The sequence below is a fragment of the Astatotilapia calliptera genome, chromosome 1 (genome assembly GCF_964374335.1).
Source record: "Astatotilapia calliptera chromosome 1, fAstCal68.1, whole genome shotgun sequence".
Lineage (NCBI taxonomy): Eukaryota > Metazoa > Chordata > Actinopteri > Cichliformes > Cichlidae > Astatotilapia > Astatotilapia calliptera.
In genome coordinates, this window is record NC_137422.1 from 20330875 (window position 1) to 20352433 (window position 21559).

The 21559-nt window shown below is 39.5% G+C and overlaps 1 protein-coding gene and 1 long non-coding RNA gene across 4 annotated transcripts in view; one reads left to right on the top strand and one right to left on the bottom strand.

The window, feature by feature from the left end:
• Nucleotides 1-2364: 2364 nt before the first annotated feature.
• LOC113022057 (uncharacterized) lies at nucleotides 2365-5977 on the bottom strand. Its single transcript, XR_003272397.2, has 2 exons — nucleotides 5277-5977; nucleotides 2365-4531 (listed from the first exon to the last, which is right to left on the bottom strand). It is a non-coding gene; the product is annotated as an uncharacterized LOC113022057 (long non-coding RNA).
• Nucleotides 5978-6475: 498 nt separating this feature from the next.
• dagla (diacylglycerol lipase, alpha) overlaps nucleotides 6476-21559 on the top strand; it is a 42723-nt gene continuing 27639 nt past the window's right edge. The window contains exon 1 of one of the 3 annotated variants that reach the window (XM_026167057.2): nucleotides 6476-7617. The gene's annotated coding sequence lies outside the window, so the exon portion shown is untranslated. Of the gene's footprint in view, nucleotides 7618-7883; nucleotides 7920-21559 lie in introns of those variants that run through there. The other 2 variants (XM_026167066.2, XM_080297923.1) reach the window with 2 other exon arrangements.

Sequence of the window (21559 nt, forward strand, 5' to 3'; positions counted from 1 at the left end):
TATGATTCACTTAATCCATCAACTAATTTTCAAGCTGACTTCAAACCACTCAACTTCTACAAACGAAAAAAGTTCAATGTGCAGCGATTGCACTGCTACTAAGTTGTGTTGCCATAATACAACAGTTACTTACAATTTAAGAGGCAATGTCAGTGGAACAAAACAGAATGTATTAGTCTTACCCCTCTGTGTACTCGGCTTGAAGAAGACCAAGGTATGCTTCCCATTTGTTACCAACAATCTTGCCACACGTGAAGCACCGTACAGGGATGATCATGTTTAGACACCTGTGAATAGAGACCTGGTGCTCAACTTACCCAATAAAATTACGTATCAAACACGTATGTGATGTTAACGACCCAATTTTGTTTTCGTAGATCTACGAAAAACGACGATAAGTTTAACTTGAAAGTATTAGTAGGTGCCCGGCTAATTCCGAGCTAGCTAGCGTCACTATTATGCTAATACTGTATCTTTGTTGTGTAGCTAAGACAACTATAAATTATGCAAGGTGATAAACCCAAACGGTGTTTACCTGTGCGTTGTTTATTGATATTTTTTGTATCTGTGCGTGTTTTTTCAGGAGCAGTTATCAAATTAATTGAACAAAACACCTAGCTAGCCATTTCAGCATGCGTAACCACGCGCTTAGCATAAAACTTTAGCTGCTTTAACATGTTGCGAATCGCAGTGTTGGTTGTTTACCACAAAAAGCAAAAGGTCACGTTTTATTTACTCACCGTTGCCACTATCGTTCGCTAAAGTACACAAGTTATGGTCTTCTGAGAGAAACAAACACCGGAGAAGTTGTAACTGCTAGCTTTGCTTTCTCCAACCGCAACAACAAGAAGACTTCCTGTTAGAATCTTTCAAAATAAAGGACTACTTCGGCCTCACTGTTTTTCATCAAGATCCGGGGGAAAAAAATAATCTAGAAAAATTTCACAAAACTTCTCGGAGAGATGTAGCATGGGTAAAGGTTAACTACATTTAGAATTATCGCTAAGTTATAAATAAAAAAAAAAGCCTAAACTGTATGGACTTAATATTTAGATCTATGAACAAGTGATGTGGAAAATATCTTGTGCAAATAAGAGAATTTACTTCATGTGTGGAAATGTGTTGCCTCCCTGCTGATGGTTATCCTTTGTTCATCTGCAATAGCGGAGTGAATTTAATTTTATGACATTTAGAGGTAAAACGAAAAGCTTGAGTAGGTGTTTCTTTTCATTATAACGCATCTTTGTACGAATAAAATTAGACATACATATCACTTTTCTAGTAAATTATCTTGTACACACACATTAATAAGAGACCTATGGAGATATTAGGAGAGAATTCAGTTTCTATGTACCCTTATAGCTTCCATATTATTAATAATACATGTAAATTGTTCATTGGCAAAATGATAGAAAAGCAGCAGCCAAGCTATGAAAATCTCACATATAGCATTGGCATCACATAAGTACAGCTCTAAAAATGACCATAAAGTTGACTCAGCAGAAAGCAAGCTGTCACACTAACTATAGAGCAAACTGCAGATGCCTTAAAAACAGACACAATACTTCTCAGCGGTATAACTACATCCTATGTCACATTAACGAAACATCCTTCTGGGAGGACGTGTTGAGCAAAGTAGACCTGACCACAATAATGGTTTCCGTGGGCCAGCAGATATTGATTATGGAGTAAAAATGAATTACATAACAATACACCCTGACACCAACAATACACCCTAATACTTTACATGAAATGTGCCTCAAAAGGGGTAATAAAAGAGTGATTAAAGACGTTCCTGGACACCTGATGCAGTCTGATACATTCATGGTGAACTATAAACTTTGTTGTGACAAATAACTGAATAAAATTCAAATAATAACAAAATACAAAAATAATAAATTATAGTAGTAAATATCACAAATCACAGAATACAGAAAGTAAAATTAAGTCAACCAGAAGTTAGTGTGTGTGTGTGTGTATATATATATTATATATATATATATATATATATATATATATATATATATATATATATATATATATATATATATATATATATATATATATATATATATAGATATATATATATATAGATATATATATAGATATATATATATATATATAGATATATATATATATATATAGATATATATATAGATATATATATAGATATATATATATATATATATATATACACACACACATACATATACATAAGTAGAAAAGGTTCAACTATGCCATCAAAAATAAACAATGTTGTTGTTGATTTTTAATAGACATGTAAATATAAAGTTCAGATGAAACTGGGTATCATTTATAACCCATTTAAAGCTGAAGTTGTGATTAAAGACATACTCACTTGGGTTGGTTCACTACCTTTAATAAAGTTGGGTTTCACTTTCTTTTTACACATTAAGAAGTTTGGGAGCTAAGGGGAGGGTGCATAAGGTAAATATGTTATAAATATATAAAAAAAATATATCATAACCATCAATACTATCATTACAGCCACCATACTATACCACAGCATACCATCACCCTCATTATCATCGTATGTAACATCGCCATCATTTCCATCACTAACATCACACATTATGACAATGTTTATATAATTTAACTTGCTACCGCACGTGTGCTAAATGAGGAGTCCTATCTGAATTATTGCATTTATACGCTGTTGAGATTATGAAAATAGGAATTTTCTTCTTCTTCTTCTTTTTTTTTTGGTACACTGTATTGTACAATGTAAGGTGAAGTTTGTTTCAGTGTTGGCATAGGCCATCTATGTTTTGGACATGCTTGGGGTGCTAAGTGTAGTGATGAGTGCTGAGTGTTAGCACAATGTTAATGGCCAGTAATGTGTAAAATGTATACATATCCTTAAAGTTAAATATGTGTTAGAACTGTCTTATGCATCTACTTATGGAACGGGGGACAATCCCCCCCATGAGCTTTGCAATGTGAGTTGGAAATAATGTGTACAGCTGTACAAGTTAATGAGTGCAGGAACAAAAACCGAGACTGCTTTTTTCCCTTTTGATTAAACTACAGTTCTATCCAACTATAGAACAATAGTTCATGCACACCACACTTTCATTGTATAAGAGTATTCGGGATGCTCTCATTACTAATTCCTAAATGAGGTTGACAAGGTTTAGAAAACATAAGAGGGGCAGAGGGAGGACAGAAATAACTATCATGTTTTGGCAGCAGGCTTTTAACCTGATACACAACACTAATGGCTGTTCAGCCTGCTACAGCTAAACATCTACTGTAAGATGTAAACAGATTGAAACAGCATGACTGCGGCTGCTGTGTAAGACACGAAAGGTTATTGATTTGTGATATAATTTGACAGTAAAATAAATCTGCTTATTCTACAATAATAAATAACTGCACTATTATACTCTGGTCCACAGTATACATATTTTACATCCAACGACCCTTCATGTGCCATTCCTCGACCCCTGCATACTTATGTGTTCTCTCTGAATTTTTATTGTGTTGTACTTGCTTGTGTTCGCCAGTTCGATGTCTCATACGCTCTATACTAATAGAGGAACTCAGTACCTTCCATTAGGCTATCAATGATTTAGCCAGAGTAGTTTCAATACATCACAGTGCACAATCCCAGCTATTCTCTGCTCTTCTCTTCCAACAGTCTCATTTTAAAGTAAAGTAAAAACCTAGAACTCTGATAGCTGCTATTCATATTTCAAAGGTTCAATATTATGATTTGAGGCTTCACGTGTTTCTTTTAGCAAAGTGAACCAAGCTCATTTCTGGTGCAAGAATGTACAAATATTTAAACATTTTTGTCAATATTTGTTCAAATTAGATTAAACCAGACAAAGCAGCTGAATAAGCTACCTTTAAGAGTTCAGGTTTTTAGCTCGGCGTAAGGTTTTTTTGAGTGTGTTTTTTATAATTATATAATTACACTTCAGATGCAGTATTGTAGCAAATTCATGCATATAATATGTGTAATTATGCTCCATATACAGCCTTGATCGGAAATCAAATGAGTTGATTCACTACAAGTGAAAGCAGGGCTAAAAAAAACAAAAAGAAAAAGTCCCCAATCTTTATCATGATAGTCTGTGAACCAATCAGCAGCGACCATCTAAGTCATCAACCAATAAATACCCCAACTTCAGATAATGATTTGGTTTTAATTTCTCCTCGCCAGTAGCAATACTCCGAGCAAAATGGCTCCCGCAGCAATAACGGCCCCACCAATAAGAAAGGGCTTCAGGTGTTCCAGAGAGTCTGTGCCGGAGGCTGCAGCTTCGTCACCTGCTGCTGCTGTCTCTGTTTCCGCTGCTCCATCCTGCGCAGGAGGGCGATGCTCCGGCTCAGGAGCTGCAGGGGCAGGGTCAGACTTGCGTGGGGCAGCCGGCTCCTTTTTCTCCACTTTAGGTGCTGCCTTTGGAGCTGAAGTCCCAGGCTTGCCTTTGGCTTCCATCAGCTCTGAGACAGAGGTGTGGTCTGGTCACAGGATACTTTATAAGGTCAGCTCTGTGCTGCTTCACTGAGGAAAAAAAAAAAAGACAGCAAACAGACATTGCCAGATTATCCCTCTAAACTGGGCTCAGACATCATGTCATATGCTCTGTTGAGTGTAAAGCCACTGGCATATGAAAGACCACCTGATAATCATGGATTCACCTTACAGCAGTGAAGCAGTCGTGAGGCGATAGGGCCTTAAATGTGACCTTGGAAATATGACATTGATAGGAATGCTCTGGTGCTTATAGGGGCTCGAAATTGTTTATTTTGGTGACATCTCCTGTGACACGATCTCCCACTGAAGGAAAAAGAAGCCACAGAAGCGTCCTATGTTAAGGTTTTTCATGGGACAATCTTCTAGCTTTATAATGGAGGCAAGGGGGGAGGAAAGCATTGCATCTGCAGAGCTGATGTAAGGCTTTAATCTTTACTCCTTTGACCGTGAGAAGAGCCTATAGTGGAAATGCAACATGAAGATTTTATCTTTTTTCCCCTCCTTGTTCTCTATTCTGTAAAGCCCGCATGAGTCATTTGTGCTATAAATGTAGGACAAGATGGAGGAAAGAAATAAGGAGTACAGTCACTGCAACAGAGGAAATCAGGGAAAATGCTAATTAGAACAAACGAAGAGGAATAAATACAAGACAAGACTAAAAGAACGCATTATTCAGCTTCAATATTACAAAATGCATGTTGGACGCAGCTTAACAAAAAAGTCCCCTGTTATACAGGAAATATCTAATAGAGGAAATATAGTTTTCACCTACCTATCCAGCAGCACTATATATATATATTACAGGGATAACGGGTGGTACAGAAAACACGGCAAAAGTTGAATGTCCTTAACGTAGGAAGGTGGGAGACAGCGGAGAGATGGAGGACGCAGAAAGCAGACGGCAGGAAAATGAGAGGGAGAGGACGAGAAACTGGGACGTACCATCAGGTGCTCAAATTAGGGGGAGTCGACTCCTGGATCACGTCTTTTTGAGATTATTGCGCAAGCACAGACCCGCTGTCTTATTATCGGCTAAATAAATGGGATTTCCTTAATTATTTATCGAGTTTATATTACTGTGATCATTAAACTAGTCAAATACAGGCTAATACATTAAAATAACTTGTTTTTTCGTTTAGAAGCATTTTTTTTTAATTATCTGTCGATAATCAGACAGCTAACTGCAAATAAAACAGTTTCTGTGGATAAAAGGAGCTGACTTTAATCTTACAGGATTTCGGGGGTGTATTGGTATGTCGTTGCAGTATGGCCATCAATTATTAACCTTTTACCCAACCTATAAGACGTAAGAGTAGAGTGACGTAGGCTAGAGACGCTATTCATAACGTAAAGGCAACATCCTCCAAATTAAAGCGGAAAATCAAGGCTTTAGCGTCACTGGGTACATGAACAATAAATACATTAACAAATAATTACAATAATAAAATAAATTATATAAATATACATTTATTAAAATGTATAACATATTCTTTATTCTAAATATATTTTATATTCTAAATATCTGATTTCTTTTGGTTACATCATAGTTACATAACACTGGACAAACGTTTGCATGTGTGTGTGTGCGCAGATACAGATTTTGAAGTTGAAACAAAAAGAAAATTTTTTTTTCTAAAAGCTTCTTTTTTTTTAGATGTTTGTTTAAAAAAAAAAAAACGTCCCAGTGCTCAGCTCTTGGTTCACTTTTCCATGTAAAAGTGAAGTCCTGTGGCTGCAATGGCTCTTTGTTCTCACGAGGATTTTCGCATTTATTTCTTCTTTTCAAGACCACGGCAAGATGTGCAGCAGCCCCGACGCCATTTATATGTCGATCCAAAGACCAAAGTGATATCTCAAGATAGTAACTTGCAAATTAAGAGGCTACCGGTCCGTACCAGCTGACGACACACACGCGCACAACCCAAAAGGACATTTTTTATTACATATCCAGATCTTCTTACACAATATGGATTTGATTTATTATCTGCAAGGAGCACGTCATATGAGGGGGAAAATGGGTGGGGGAATTGGGTCATGATGTCATGCAAAATAAATTATTAACGGCGTTTATCCATGTATCCCAGTGTCGTCACCGAGTGTGAGAAAGCGTGCATGCGCAGAACAACCGTTCCCACTTCAATAAGTTGACGTTTCTGTTGTTTCTTGCTGTGAATCGCGCGCAGAGCTGAAAAGCTTGCTCAAACTATGAACTGAGCGAACAAAACAAAACAGAAAAGAAAAAAGAAATCACTGTCGGATCTCCCCCTGGGTCTTTCTAGATGACATCACAAAGGGGAGCGGCAACCTCTGAAAGAAAAGAAAAAAAAAAAAAAGCACCGCTCTCTTTGAAAACGTTTGCTGATAATTCACAAACCACCGGTGGCGCCCTTTCTCCACAGCACCTCCACGGAGTCTGTGGTCTGCCATTTACTAAAAAAAAAAAGGGGGGGACGAGTCAGGTGTGCGTAAACATAAAGCTGCCCTGGGTTTGCGCAGCCAAACACGGAAGGGGAATAGCCAATTCGTACGCGTTTTTCGGTGGGAAAATATCCTAGGGGATGGGCTAGATTCTCGGGAACTGCTGCCGTCCGTGTCGGGATTCGGGAGTTGTCCGGCTGTTGGCACATACACACACAAGCTACAAACAACAACGTGAAACCCGAAGGGCTCGATATGTTCGCTAATCCCAGGGGACTGTAATTCTCTTTCATGGATCGAAATAGTCATGCAGAGCTCGGACGTGAAAACGACCACCACAGCCGACGACGTGTTGCAATTAAGCGGAGAGCCGAGCCGCCAGTTTCCAGCGCTTTCAAAACGGCCGTGTGATTAATTACAGCTTCGACTGTGCGTCTCAGGATTGCCTGACAGCCGGGAGGTAACCGAGGAAGCTCCCGGTCTTTGATGTCTCTGGGTCCATTCATCCTTCTGTTGTAATGACGTCTGCACGGTTATTTTAATTCCATCGGTGAGGCGTTTGAGTGTTCATCCAGCCCCCAACCTTCAACCGGTGTCGGGGACGACGAGCCTGAGGCGGGTCGACAGTCGCAAGGATATGGAAAAGAGAGCGGAACCGATGCAGTGGGTCTTGGCAAGGCATCGTCAAAACACAGGTGAGCAGTAGCAGCAAACGGATGAGACTTGACTGTAAAGCCGCCTTTAGTTATATGCACACGCAGGGCAGCAAAGCCCGCCACGACACGGCCAGCGTGACCCGGCTTTTAAATCCACGTCTTAGCGCTGTTTGAGGCACATTTCTTAGGCCGTATCCTCATTTGCTGGGGCGGCAGGATGTCACCTCAAGCAGCTGTCCTGATTGCATGAGACTGGGTACTACTGCCACTGATGGTGATCGACTTGTTGGAATCACACGTTAAGGTGCTGGAGCAAAATACAAACATCAGCTAACAGCGGTGTGAGTGCTTTTTATTCTTGTGTGTTTCACCTTTATTTGTTAGAAATCACACAGGAAAATAATGGCAGTTTTTTTTCTCACAATTTACAAGAATAAGTAGTGCAGAAGACCTCTTTACTCTGTGGTGTTTGTCTCTTCATTTAGTAGGTAACTCATCAATCCCCTGTTCTTTAACATTACTACAGAGGAGCCTTTCCAACAAGGCTTTAAAGCCTGACCAGTACATTATCCAGACTTTATGCTTGCACGCTTCCCTGCAAAAAAAGGGACCTGGCACAGTGACAGTAATGGGGACTGTCACACCTCTTTATCATTCACACTGAATATTTCACAGCTAATTTGGGCCCTTCTTTTCTCACGACTTCCAGTTGTGGATCCATGCTTTTCTCTTTTCTATCTATATTTTCATGCCCACTCAAAGTGCTCTGCCTTTATGAAGCCACGATGGATGAAAGATGACCGCAGGGTGTAAGGAGAATGTCAGGCTGTCCCAAAGTGGATAACAAATGCCTGAAAAATAGCAATATGCTGGTTTAAGAGAATGACACAGTATTTGAACAAAACAAGAGATGAGAGCAGGAAATGTTGGTTATTACTCATACAGTGGCACTCACTGTTGTCAAGATCTGTTGTGGTCTTTGGTTTTATATTAAGGTGCCTAATATGTTGTTTATGAGCTGCAGCGAGGCATGTTTATGACACACAGATAAGTACTGGACTATACCCATGCATACATATCTCATTTCGTTTATGATTTCTGCACAGGAAACTGCATAGAGGAATTTTTGGCACCCTCCTCCAAAAAAGCTTTTAGCCATCCCCAAAGGAAGTTTCACCCAGCGCTTTCCAGTAATACAATAAAATAATTTTTTTTTTAAACCGCATTCGTGAATTAGGATTTCATCTGCTGCAGCTTAATTGTATAATGTGTCCGAAATAAAAACAAAATACCCAAATTTCCCTCTAATAAGCTAACAGACATGTTGCCTTTACTGTGCTATTCAGTCAACCTCTGAAGGCCCATTCTGATTCAGAATATCCCTGACAGGGTTCTCTAGGGTCCTACATTACACCTATAACTTGCATATCCTTTATGTATTTAATCAATATTGTAGTCCACGTCCCCACCTTAACCCTCCATGCACACATACATGATTGTAAAGGGTGTGGAAAAGCTTCACACAAACAGGAAAGGAGGGGAAAACCCAGTTAATTTAGGTTTTGCGTGAAGATCTTGTAAGGGTGAAGATTTTTTTATTTTTCTTCTCATTCATTTTTAAGCTCATTGCTAGTTTTCCTGAGATCAACTACAGCTAAGTGTTTTTGCAAAATAAGCCAGTCAGGCCATTCCTGGCTATGTCAGGCTGCATCAACACCAGTGTAAACACTTGATTCACTGGTGTCCCTGTGAGGCTTCTCTCCTAATGAAAACCAAGTGCCTCCAGCAGAGTCCTGGTGGATATGTTGTCTCTTTGTTTTCCCCATCAGTTTTTGCGAGAGTTTCTGTTACGTCACCTCTTCTTGTGCTAGAAAACTGCCTGCCTTCTCGTCTTCACTCTAGACTTATTAATTTAATCTGATGTAACAGGTCTAATGCTGGTGTTTGGTTTTTCACAGCGAGTTAGAGTCAAAAGGCTTTTAGATAAAGCAACGGAGAACATTTGGCAGTATTTATGGAAGTGCAGATGACAAAAAGCATTAATTATCGACCGCATCAATGCATCTTTTTGCAAGGGTGTAGATATATTGTTACTCGTTTATGCTTTCTGATTTGGACTTCTGTACAACAATCAAATTACCCCTTTGAGCCAACACTTGGTGAACATTGGGAAGGTAAAAGTCCCTTTTAACAGGAAGAACCCTCTAGCAAAACCAGGCTCAAGAAGGGACAGCCATCTCCCGTGACTGGTAGGGGGTGAGGGGAGGAAGACCGGACAAATGTTACAGCTTAAGGGAGAGGAGGAGGATGAGAACGTGCAGTTGACATTTACAGTAATACATTTTATTTTTGGAGTTTACAGTAGGAATGCAAACAGTGTAACGGTAACCAAAGCAGCTGACAGTAACACACTGCAACGTTTATGTTCTGTACAGAGCAGTGCTGTACAGTTTGTTACCATTAGGGATTATAGTAGGCACACTGCAAAATACCTGTTTACCGACAAGTCTAGCTGCCAAATCCATCCATCCATTCATCTTCACCCTGGACAAGTTACCAGTCTGTCGCAGGGCTAAAGCTTGAGTTAAACTTCTGTGGGAAAGCTGCGTCCTAACTGACAATGTGACTGGAAACTCAATATTGTAACCATCCACGCCATTCAAGTCATTGTGCTACGCATCAACCCAACGTGTAATTACATTTATTGGGACATGCATGTCAGGTTACGTAGAAGTTAAAAGACTCAAGGTTAAAACTGGGATCCGGTTATGACGTAAGTTATGGCATCAATGGGATGCAGAAGTATAATTAACGTGTAACACAAAGAAACCATTCACACGCACATTCACACCTAAAGGCAATTCACCAGTTAACTGTATGTCTTTTTACTGGTATTTAATTGTAATGCTTTTAAACAGAGTTACAAAGATCAAGGCACTGTTATTGATAAGTAGACAGTAAAGTCATAGAGTTAATGTCCTTGGAAGTTGGAAGTTGATGATGAAATATACAAGCATCTTTGAGGTTTTTTTAGACTGTCTTGATTAATTTTCATTTTTTGAAATTCTTGTAAGTTTGGCTTTTCATAAATAACTTGTTCATGTGCATGAGTCAGAAGCCAGTAGCTGTGGCTGAGCTGTGATAAACACCTTGTATAAAAGGAAGACTGAGTGGAAGTTTTTTGGATTTACGGCGCGTGAAATTTTACGTTTAAACAAGACACTTCTGCCGAGTTCCTCAAATCACCTAAACTGAGAAATTAAATGAGGGCAACAGAACAGTTTTAGTTGAGCTATAAATATTCAGCTCAAAATGATAATGCCATAGGCCCTTGAAATTGAGTTTCATTTTCTCATGTGTGTCAAGAGTCCATTTCAGCATTAAAGGGTACTTATTTTCCTGTTAGGCTACATCATGCTACAAGGCAGGATTTTAATAGTGAATACTTTTCTTTGAAATGAGCTGAAACTTGCAGTAGTTCACAACAGGCTGGAAATGTGTTCCAGTGACCGCTGTGTATTTGCCTGACATGGCATTGGAAGTGCACGAATGATCCAGCACAATTAACATTTTCAAATCTGCTATTTTAAGTCCCTGTTATCTCCGCTATATATGTAATACTTTGCATGTGCCTGAATTTTAGGTTTTATCTTCTTCACTGTGAATCGTTGCCGGTCCAAATAACTCATAAATAAAAGGGAAACATTCACACATAAATGAGCTAGTATTGATTATCTGACAGGTGTTGTTTGTCGGCGTCCCCTTCCGAACAGACGTGTATGCTTTCCAAAATCTGCAAGCCGCACCCGTGATCAGACAGCTGTTCAGTGGAAGTACGTGGAAGAACGTCTATTTGATGTTCCCCAAGAAATGCAACAGTGCTATGGCTGCAGTAGAGTGTTGCATGGGGAGAATTGATGAAGTCACTATATGATCGCATATGATGAAAAACACATTCGTATATAGTATGTGGCAGCATGCCACAGACAGGTTGGCAGACCACATATGTTGCCAGCCGAACACACAAACACATAAAAGCATCATCATGTATACACAAACACACGCATGCAATCTGCGGCGCACATACTATCACATCAAGTGGAAGAAGAGAAAATGGAGTGGGAAGAGGTGAAAGGGATTGAGTGGGCGGCGGTGGGAGAAAAAGATGGAGAAAGAGGCAGAGGGAGAGTAGGAGTGAGCGGCACATGGCTTTCAGTCTAAAAAAAGATGAGCAACGCGAAACCAAAACCAGAATCTGGATTAGCTTGATAAGGAAGAGGAGGGGTTGTGAAGGGGAGGGCCGGAGGAGAAAATGTAGATGCGTGTGCATCTGCACCGAAAATGGTGCTCATAAATGTCCTCTAAAATATGAATACTGAATGAGTGTGTGGGTAGGAGAGAGCATGAAGATGGGGAGATGAGAAAGAGAGAGGGTGAGATTCTTTAGGATGGACAGAGTGGTGCTGTCGTGTGACAGAACGGGGAGAGACGGGATCATTAGAGACAGCAGAGCCAGGGATGTGACAAACGCTGGAGAGAATCTTGATCTGAGCAGAGTGTAACACTGACCCAGGCAGAAAAAGAGAGAGACTGGAGCAGATGGATGTATGACAGCGAGCAGAGGAGACGGAGAGATTTGGTTATGTGCCGCAGTCACATAGTCATGCCAACCCAGCATAACCTCAGCATTTTCTGTAGACATTCTTAGTAGCCTGTCTCTCCAGAACTGTGCCCAACACCTCACTACATGCCAAACTCTCTTCAGCCTGCCATGTCTGTCTCAAGTCAAGTAAATATATATATTTTTTCTCCTTTCTATCTCATTCCCATTGATTTTGAAGACATAACGAGCTACCTGCTGCATGCCTCTATGCCCAACTGTGTGCTCGCAGAGCCTGTCTTTAATTATAGATCACCCTTTAATGGTGCACTAGTTAAATAACCCTTTCACACATAACCCCAGAAATATCACACAACATTAACGTGAGTCAGTCCAGTCTAGAAAGCAATTCCACTAGATAATGTCTTATGGAAGAAATTCCGTCATTTATAATTGGCACACAAATGTCACAGAAATTATACCTGTACATTTTGTGTGTACAGTCACAATTTCAGACACACTTTTGTGAATGTACAACATTTATATTCTTATCTACTTCAAAGATATAAATTTTTAATTCAGAAACCGAAGGGGCCACATGAATATTTACATCCTATGGATGAGGAGTTGCTGCAGAAACTGTGTGCGTGCTACAGAGAATTTCAGGTACCTAGAGGATGCAGACCTCAGGTGAAAGCAGGAATCTCCTTTTTTTTTTTTTTTTTTTTTTTTTTTTGGGATACACATTAGATCCTCTCCTCTCTCCCACGTCCCACCAAAAGCTAACAGGTAAACTTTTCAAGCAACCCCAGTCGCATAACCTAATTCTGTTCAAAAGATGTCATGTGAATATATGAAAAGTGGACTAATTACTGAATATAGTGCATAGCTGTTAGTTTAGTAGCAGGCTAAACTTGGATTAAAATTAGATACTATGTTTATCGCTCAAAAGTGTGTATTTACTGTCTGTTGCCGTTTTGGATGGACACCCAAAAAAAGAAACATGTTCCAGACTGGCATCAAGTAGTGTCACCCACTTGACAACATGTTCCATCTTTGTCTGATGTTATGATGTAAAATACATAGATTACTACACCTGCAGAGCTTCCCAATTTCCCATCATTCTTAGCGTTAGACTTAAGAAAGGTGTAAACCCGTAAAAACCTGTAAAAGCTCACTTGCTTGTTGTAATTTCATAGGTTTACCCAAAATCTGCTTTTGCTCTGTTGGTTCAAATGTTACCTGTTACTAAGGGTCTACTGGTGTTCACACCACAAAGTATCACAGTGTCTGTGAATAGGTAAACCTTTAAGCAGAAGCATAACCTATTCCTGTTCTGTCCATGACTGGCTCAGTATGGTCAGTATGGTGTATTTAAACACTAATTGGAGGACATAATTATGAAAAAGATTTCGCCGTCATTTTTATGCATTGAAAACATGCACTGCTATAACTATGGAAAAAAAAGAAAAGTCAAGCTGCATAAAAACAGCAAAAAGAATTTTTTTTTTTTTTTTACAGTGACCTTTTAAGCACACAGTGTATGATTGCAGAATATGTCAGTGTCAGTTTTCAAGTTTTTCATATTTATTAGGGGTGGGAGAAAAAATCAATACAGCATAGTTTCACAATCCATGCAAGGACACCAAATATCAATTTCTTATTAAATAAAGTAACAAAGTAGGGCTCGTTTCACCTGATAGGAAGTAATCTTTCTGCAAGCAATCACATCTGACTTGAAATCACAGCAATCACTCTCAGAGAGATTGTCAGAGGTTTGCAAACAGATGCAGACAGATTGCCAACACATGACCCCATTGAGTCACAGACTGACTGCAGACGGACTCTGTCTTATGTCAACATTTATGGCAGGTTTTGGTGGCAGTGTCGGTATGTTTGACAGTCTCATTTAGTGGCACAAAGTAACTGCAGTGAGATAAAATTATCCCATTGGTTGAAACAGTTTAACTTTGAGGATGTAATTTGCTGTTGAAAAGACATAACAAATTACAGTATATCTTATTGCAGTACTCCAGATATGTTAAAAATTGCATTAATATCGTAATGTAGGGTACCTGGTGATTCCCACTTTTAATATTTATTATTGTAAAAAAGAGTGAGTGGTGTTAGAAATGTTTGGTTCAGAGCAGGGAATTGTATTCCTGATCATAATGGATTAATATTTCTCAGCTGTTTGTTTTCAGACCACTCAGTAAGTTGTGCTCTCATCCCTCTGTGTGAGGAGACGCTTGCCTGACGAACTCAATGTTCTTGAGCTTGGTTAGAGTGTTGATAGATGGGGAGGTTGCGCAGGGAGAGGGTGTGATAGAAAATAAAGGGCCTCTAACCAGCGGGCTGTGGGCCACAACTTGGCTTGATGCTGCTGCAGCAGCAGGCTCACTTTGAGGAAGAGGATATTAAAACACCTGCTGATAGTCATACCAACCAGCAACTTGCTCTCTGTAAAACAAAGAACGGGCAGCAGTGCTGAATGTTGTGGTTCCTGTATGTGCAGATTTTAGATTCAGGTCCAGTATTCGTGACTCACCCAGTGGTGTAGTGTATTGATACGTCAGCAGTGCTCTGTGTAATTATTTCAGCAGTAAGACCTGGTGAGTTGTAACGTTTCCCTTTTTGTTAGCAACAGCTCATTTATGTGTAGAGATGGGGAAATGACTGCAGTTTTTCAAAACATGTACAGGCAATGTCCAAGTCGAGAATAGGGATTTCATTAGGGCTTTGCTTGTGAATAAGATGCATCGTGCAGTTCACACAGAATCAGTTTGTGTAAAACATTTCAGAGGCAGTGCTGTGCCCGTTTAACTCGTTTGTCCCAGTCAAAGACAAAGGCATAGTGACGAAAAGGGAACCCTGTCATTGTTGCTACATCATTGTCACTGCATCGCATGGGTGTGGGCCTAGGCGTGGGGAGCACAAAAGCATTGCTCACGTGCATCGATACATTGTCGTCTCCTCTGAACGCACGCGGCTTGGATGCAGATGGAATCTGTAGTTCTGGATGAGAGTCGAGAGTTTGTGTGACTCATGCTTCATGCAGAATGCATCAATCATAGCAGAGTCAAGAACCGCAGTTCACGCTGGAGCTGTCTGCATAGTAGAGTTTCTTTTTAGGTCAGGTTTTAGACGTTTAGATGCTCTTTTGATCTCAGGTTACGAACACGGCAGGGAGTGTGGCAGCTTCAGGTGCTGCAGCGAAATGCGTTTTATTGCAAAAATGTCAGTTCATTAAGAACTATTAACATCAGCATCGACATTAGATGGGCTTGGCTTTTATCTAGGCTAGGCATCATGGTCAATATCATGTATTATGGAGCAAAAGATATGCAGATTCGATCAATATGCACAGCAATGGAGAAATTGACAATTTGGATTTGAAAATGTATAGTTTTATTTTGAGGAAAAATAAAAAGTCACGTAGTTTGTGAAGATTTGCTCTGCTTAGTGCATCAGTGTACCTTCAAAGTTTAAAAAACAAAAGCAGAAACAGAAAAATCAAACAGTGGTTATGTTTCACTGATGGCTGATGTGAAATATGCTACCCCCAGTGCTCACAATATTGAACGCTATATGTACTGTATAAAAAGTGAAATCTAATTTGTGTAAGCCTAAGTGTTATGTAATTACATTTTAGGGAAGTCAAGGATTCCACGAAACAAGGGGAAACGAGCCATGCCTGAGACAGATCTACGAACCCGCATAAAAAAAAAAAAAGTTAATAAAAAGTCGTTTCTATATCAGGCGTGCAACAGTTGTTTAATTTTCACCTTGGTCTGAAACATTTTCTTTGTCTCTTTTGGTTATTTTATGGTTATTAAAAATAGTACTCGAAACAATATATGGACTTTGTGCCTTTGTAAGTAAAAATGTATCAAGTAGTAACATCCAGTAAGCTACATTTAAACTCTACATCGCTGCAGCTGTAGAAGTGCTATGCCGATGACAAGTCCCGATAATGATTTTTTTCACAACATAATTTGTGCTCCAGCAACACTGTTCAGGTGTAGCTTGGCTTGAAATAATGGCTTTTGAGGACAGTGAATTCCTGATGTGTGAAAGTAGGATTAGTCAGCTTAGTCTGTCAGAAAGTGTCTTTTTTTTGCTGTGTGCTGGTTGTGAAATGATCATTATGTTACCATAAATAACAACAATTTATGGGAGAACCAGGGAGGCTTTTTTTGTTTGTTTGTTTGTTTGTTTGTTTGGGGTTTTTGTATGTAACGTCCCTCGCATGGAGTTGGTGTCCTATTTTTATTTTGGGGATGGGATTTTGCAGCCTTTCTATATCCTTTTTTTTAAATGTTTAGTTTTCAGGTTGCAAATATCCAGCTCTCTGGTTTAATCACAGATTCTAAACTAATTAAGGAGGTTAAGTTTACCAGGGGAGCACACTGAACATGCAACATGGTTTGAAATTGCTATGGAGATTGGATATTCCATTTAATGAAGATGCTTTATGAGAGTCAATGTGATTTAATCCCCTGAAGCCCAATTGCACATTACATCCTGAGCACATGAGCATAATTCCCTTGAATTTTTTTTTTTAAACAATCAGTTTTCAATTTTCTGTTAGACGATGACCCAGAACCTTGAAGTTGATCGAGGTCAACTTCAATTAATCTGTCGCTAACTAATTCAAATTCAAATTCAAATTTTATTTGTCACGTACACAGTCATACACAGTACGATATGTAGTGAAATGCTTGGACAACTGCTCGTGACCTAAAGAGAACAAAAAAGGAAAAGGCTATGAATAAGAAAGGAAATAAATATGAAAAATTAAAAAGGGTAAATTTAACTAGGAAGGAATAAAATATAAATTAAGGTTAAAAATGAAATAACTGTACAACACAAATTAGAATGAAGGGTAAATTTAACTGGGAAGAATAAGATAAAGATAAATATATAAATTAAAGTTGAAAATAAAATAACTGTACAACAAAATACACAATACACAATATAGAACTATATAAGAATGTATGAAGAAATCTAAATATAAATAAATATATACACAATAACAGCAGCTGTACAAGTATTAACCGGAAATGAAGAATATAGTGACCAGTGTTGTGCAAAACCAAAGTCCAGAAAGTCCAGAACTGTATGTGTGGGTCAGTACTGTGTGGTGGTGTGATTGAGAGACCGTATCGCCTGCGGGAAGAAGCTCCTCCTCAGTCTCTCTGTGTTGGTCTTCAGGGAGCGGAATCGCTTTCCTGACCTCAACAGAGAGAACAGTCTGTTGTTGGGATGGCTGAGGTCCTTCACCATCTTCCTGGCCTTGGTCCAGCACCGCCTGCTGTAGATTGAGTGCAGGTCAGGGAGCTCGGAGCGGATGGTGCGCTCAGCTGACCGCACAACCCTCTGTAGAGCTCGTCTGTCCTGCATGGTGCTGTTCCTGAACCAGGTTAAGATGTTTCCCGCCAGGATGCTCTCTATGGTGCACGAGTAAAAGTTCCTGAGCACCTTGGAGGGCAGTTGGAAGTCTCTCAAGCGTCTGAGGTGGTAGAGACGCTGTCGGGCCTTTTTCACCACGGTGTTGATGTGACAGGACCATGACAGGTCCTGCGTGATGTGAACTCCGAGGTATTTGAAGCTGTCCACTCCTTACATATGTATTTTCCACTTTCATTGCTCAAATAGCCTGGTGTACCTGTGGAAGGAAGGAGGAATGTAATGAACATAATATCAGGATGACGTGTTTGCATTTGACTGCGGTGAAAAAATTGTCAAAGTGCATCAGCTAATGCCTATAGTTGAGGCCAAACAGCACCACTAATAGGCTAACGTCCTCTGTGTGATGGATGGGAAAGCCCTTGAGGATGCAGTTGCTTTTTGTGAGGATGTCGAGTTGAGATATGAGATTGATGGTCATAGATGTTCATGAAATTTGGCTTTCAGAGTTTTGTAGTTGGAGGTCAGCACTGATTAGTTATATGCTGAACTGATTGAAACAGTAATCAGCACGGTTTAGCTTAAGATGAGCACACTATCGTACTCTCGACTGTTTTGAAAAACCTCTTAAAATGCTTATAACCACAAACGGAAGTTCAAGTCTGGTCTTGAGCTTGTCACATTCCAGTCATTCCCTAATGGACTTAGAAAACACACTGGTGCAATCAATTGAAGTACTGACTGTCCTTAAAATGTGTCCGATCTTTTGTTGCCAAACACAAGCCTTGAAAATGACGATACCATAGATTAAAGATGGGAACAACACAATCCAGCCTGGATGTGGTTGTGCTTATTATTACTAATGAGACTTCAGCCACAAAACAACAGTACTCACAGAAATGGACTGTTCCAGCTTCTCAGACCTGAAGATTTGCTGTTTTTCCTCAGTCTCATGTTAATGTAGATAGTAATCACTCAGGATGATTTAAAGGCACCTTGTGTGACTTATTGTGAAAAGTAATCAGCGGTGCTCCTACTCGTAAGTTTAAATCAAACAAGATCAGCATGAAAAGGAATAAGAAATTTAAAAAATGAGTACACGATTTCTAAAACACTTGAAACTTTCTGATATGCATGAACTCTCTGACTTTGACGTGCTAACAAGAATTAGATTGGACAGATACACACCACTCTCCCTAAATGCATCTATTCTGATAAGGTTAATTAAAGTTAGGAACGTGTGTGTGTGCGTGCGTGTGTGTGTGTGTGTGTGTGTGTGTGTCATCGTTTTTTAGCTTCAGTGATCTAATGCTCTTGGTGACACATAAAATAAACCTGTAGTATTTATTTAGATAATGACTCTTGAGATTAAATGTCTTTTTTTTTTTTGAGTCCTGTAAAACAATAGGAGCAGTAAAGTCAACAGTGGTTACGGTCGCTAGTAGCGCCCTCATGTATGCTTTCAGCAAAAATACATAAGTACATATGTCAAATGTACAAGTTTTAAAGACTATAAAATAAAAGTAACCAAAACCTTTAAACTTCTGGACCAGTAAAGGCTAAAACATCAGTTAAAGTAATAATCAGGCAACCTGCACAATCCTGCAGCTTTTAGATGCATCCCTGCTCCAACACAGCTGAATCAAATGGTTGGATGTATGTAAAGCTTACATGCATTCATACATGCCTTTTAATACTAAATAACTCTACAGCCCTCACATGCACACTCATATCACTGCTTGGCCTGCAGCAGCTGTGTCTCATGTTTAACTGCTTCATATTTTTCCCATCATATAGTTTAATCTTCCTTTGTAAACCCTGCTGCCAGCACTTATTCATAATTGTGATTAGTCTGATGCTGGCAAAGCCTCCCCTTTCGTGTGAGCGTGGAGGGGAAATCCTGAGTTATCTTAGTGAGTTGATAACCAGCTTCGTGTGACCACTTACCCTGATTGCCAGTGTCGCGATAAATGAATCCAGATAAGGTAACAATACCTTGGGTATATTGGACTTGCTTCGTAGTAGATGATCCAGCTCCATCCATCCAGCAAGTTGGTCTTGATTTGGTAGCTGAATGAAGATAGCAGAATGTATACCAGTCGTTTGTAGAGCCTACGACTAAGCTATGCAAGTGGCCGCTGCTGTTGGTGGCATTTATGTTTGTGCTGGTGCATTACACATTAACAACCACAGCTTCGTGTCCTGGTGTTTTAAATCCGGATCTGGCCAATAGAAACAAATAAAATGTTGGAACGTTTTCCCCTCTTGGGTCCTCACTCTTTATTGTGGTCATTTAATTTTTTTCAGGGGCAAGCATATTTGTCCCTCTATTTTTTTTCCACTTCTTGATACATTCTCTCACATCAGTTATGATAGTTTGAGCAATCTCCCTGAAGGAAATTGCTGACATTTGTAAATCCTTATATTGATCATATGATTAGCCTTCGTTAACTGAGGCTATGGTTGTTATTCTCTCACTGATAAATTTAAGAAATGTTGTGAAATGTAGCTGAAAATGTACAGGAGGAATCAACAGGACTGAAGAGGCCAATGCAGGCTGAATCAGCCCAGTGTTTAGTTGCATTTCCTGGGAGGTTCAACTACGCGATGTAGATTTCCCACTGAAGCATAAATCAGGTTTAAGGCAGTTTGCATACGTCGTGTTCGGATATGTAATTTAGCAAATGCTCGGATGAAGGGAGTGTTTTTTTGTTTTGTTTTTTTTGGGGTTTTTTTGCAAAAAACGATGACATTTGAGGAAACAAAATACAACAAAGCCCCCAAACACCAGACAAAAAAAGACCTCCATATATCTGACACTTTCACATGAACAAACTTCACAGAGGAGATTTGCACTACACAAAAGCAACTGTCGCTCTCTTACTCCATTCAATTTCTAACCATGCTGTAATGGGTTTTTTTTTTTGTTTTTTTTCCACTTTTGACGCCTCTGCTGGGAGTTTAGTCTTATCGTACCAGCAGGCCTGGAGGAGAGAGCTGATAAGTGTCCCTGTTGGTGTGGAAGATTTTTCTAGATTTCTTTTTTTTTTTTTTTCTTTACTGGCCTGATTGTTTTGGCCTAAATGAGATTTTTTGGGGGGGAGTTCAGATGTTTCCTTATTTCTGTCCCCTAATTTTTGTTCTCCCTCCCTTCTTCCACTGTCCTCTTTAATGCCGCTCCAACCCAGATAGAGTTTCACAACTAGAGCTAAGATGACTCCTGGGTCAATTTACATTTTCTTGCTTCCCCTCGCTCTCTTACACAAAGCTGAGGAGCCATTTCGTAGACTGAATAGCTATAAAAGCTGGAATCTGCGGATCAGCATTTGTGTTATGACTTTTAGAATAATGTGTTGCCTTTTCTTTTTTGTGCATTGCCTCCTTTTCTGTGAATATTTACTGCATTTATCCAAAACTGTGCATTCAGGCTATTACACCATTTGCTGTGAAAGACTGAGAGTAAACTTTTTCAGCCAAACACAACAGCAGCTGATTTCACTGTGCTGTCTGTCGTCTAACGTTAAGTGTGCCAATCAGTGAAACCACCTGCTGTAATGCTTTGATTGAAACCAAAACCTTCACACATTTTACTGCTCATGGTTTGACCCCTTTGCTTTGATGCATTGTCCTCTTTGTAATCCTGTGCCAGCACAGCTCAGGCTGTGTTGCTGTGAAAACATTTTTGTGTCACTGAAACACTGAAGGAATTAGTTGTTTCTGGGCATAAATTTCACTGTAATAATTTTGCCAACTTCACAAGAAATAACTGGGGTTTTGTTTTGTTTTTTTGGTGTGTTATTTATAAGGTTTTGAAGATGAACTTTAAATTAAAAACTTCTGAGCTCTTGCTATATCATTGAAACAGCCACAATCTGGTTATTGGTGGGGCTGGAAACACTGTTGTGAAGGGGTGGGCAGTCAGATGGCCTTACAGTGTGGCATGCAATCCACTATTGGTTAAATTCTGTGGAT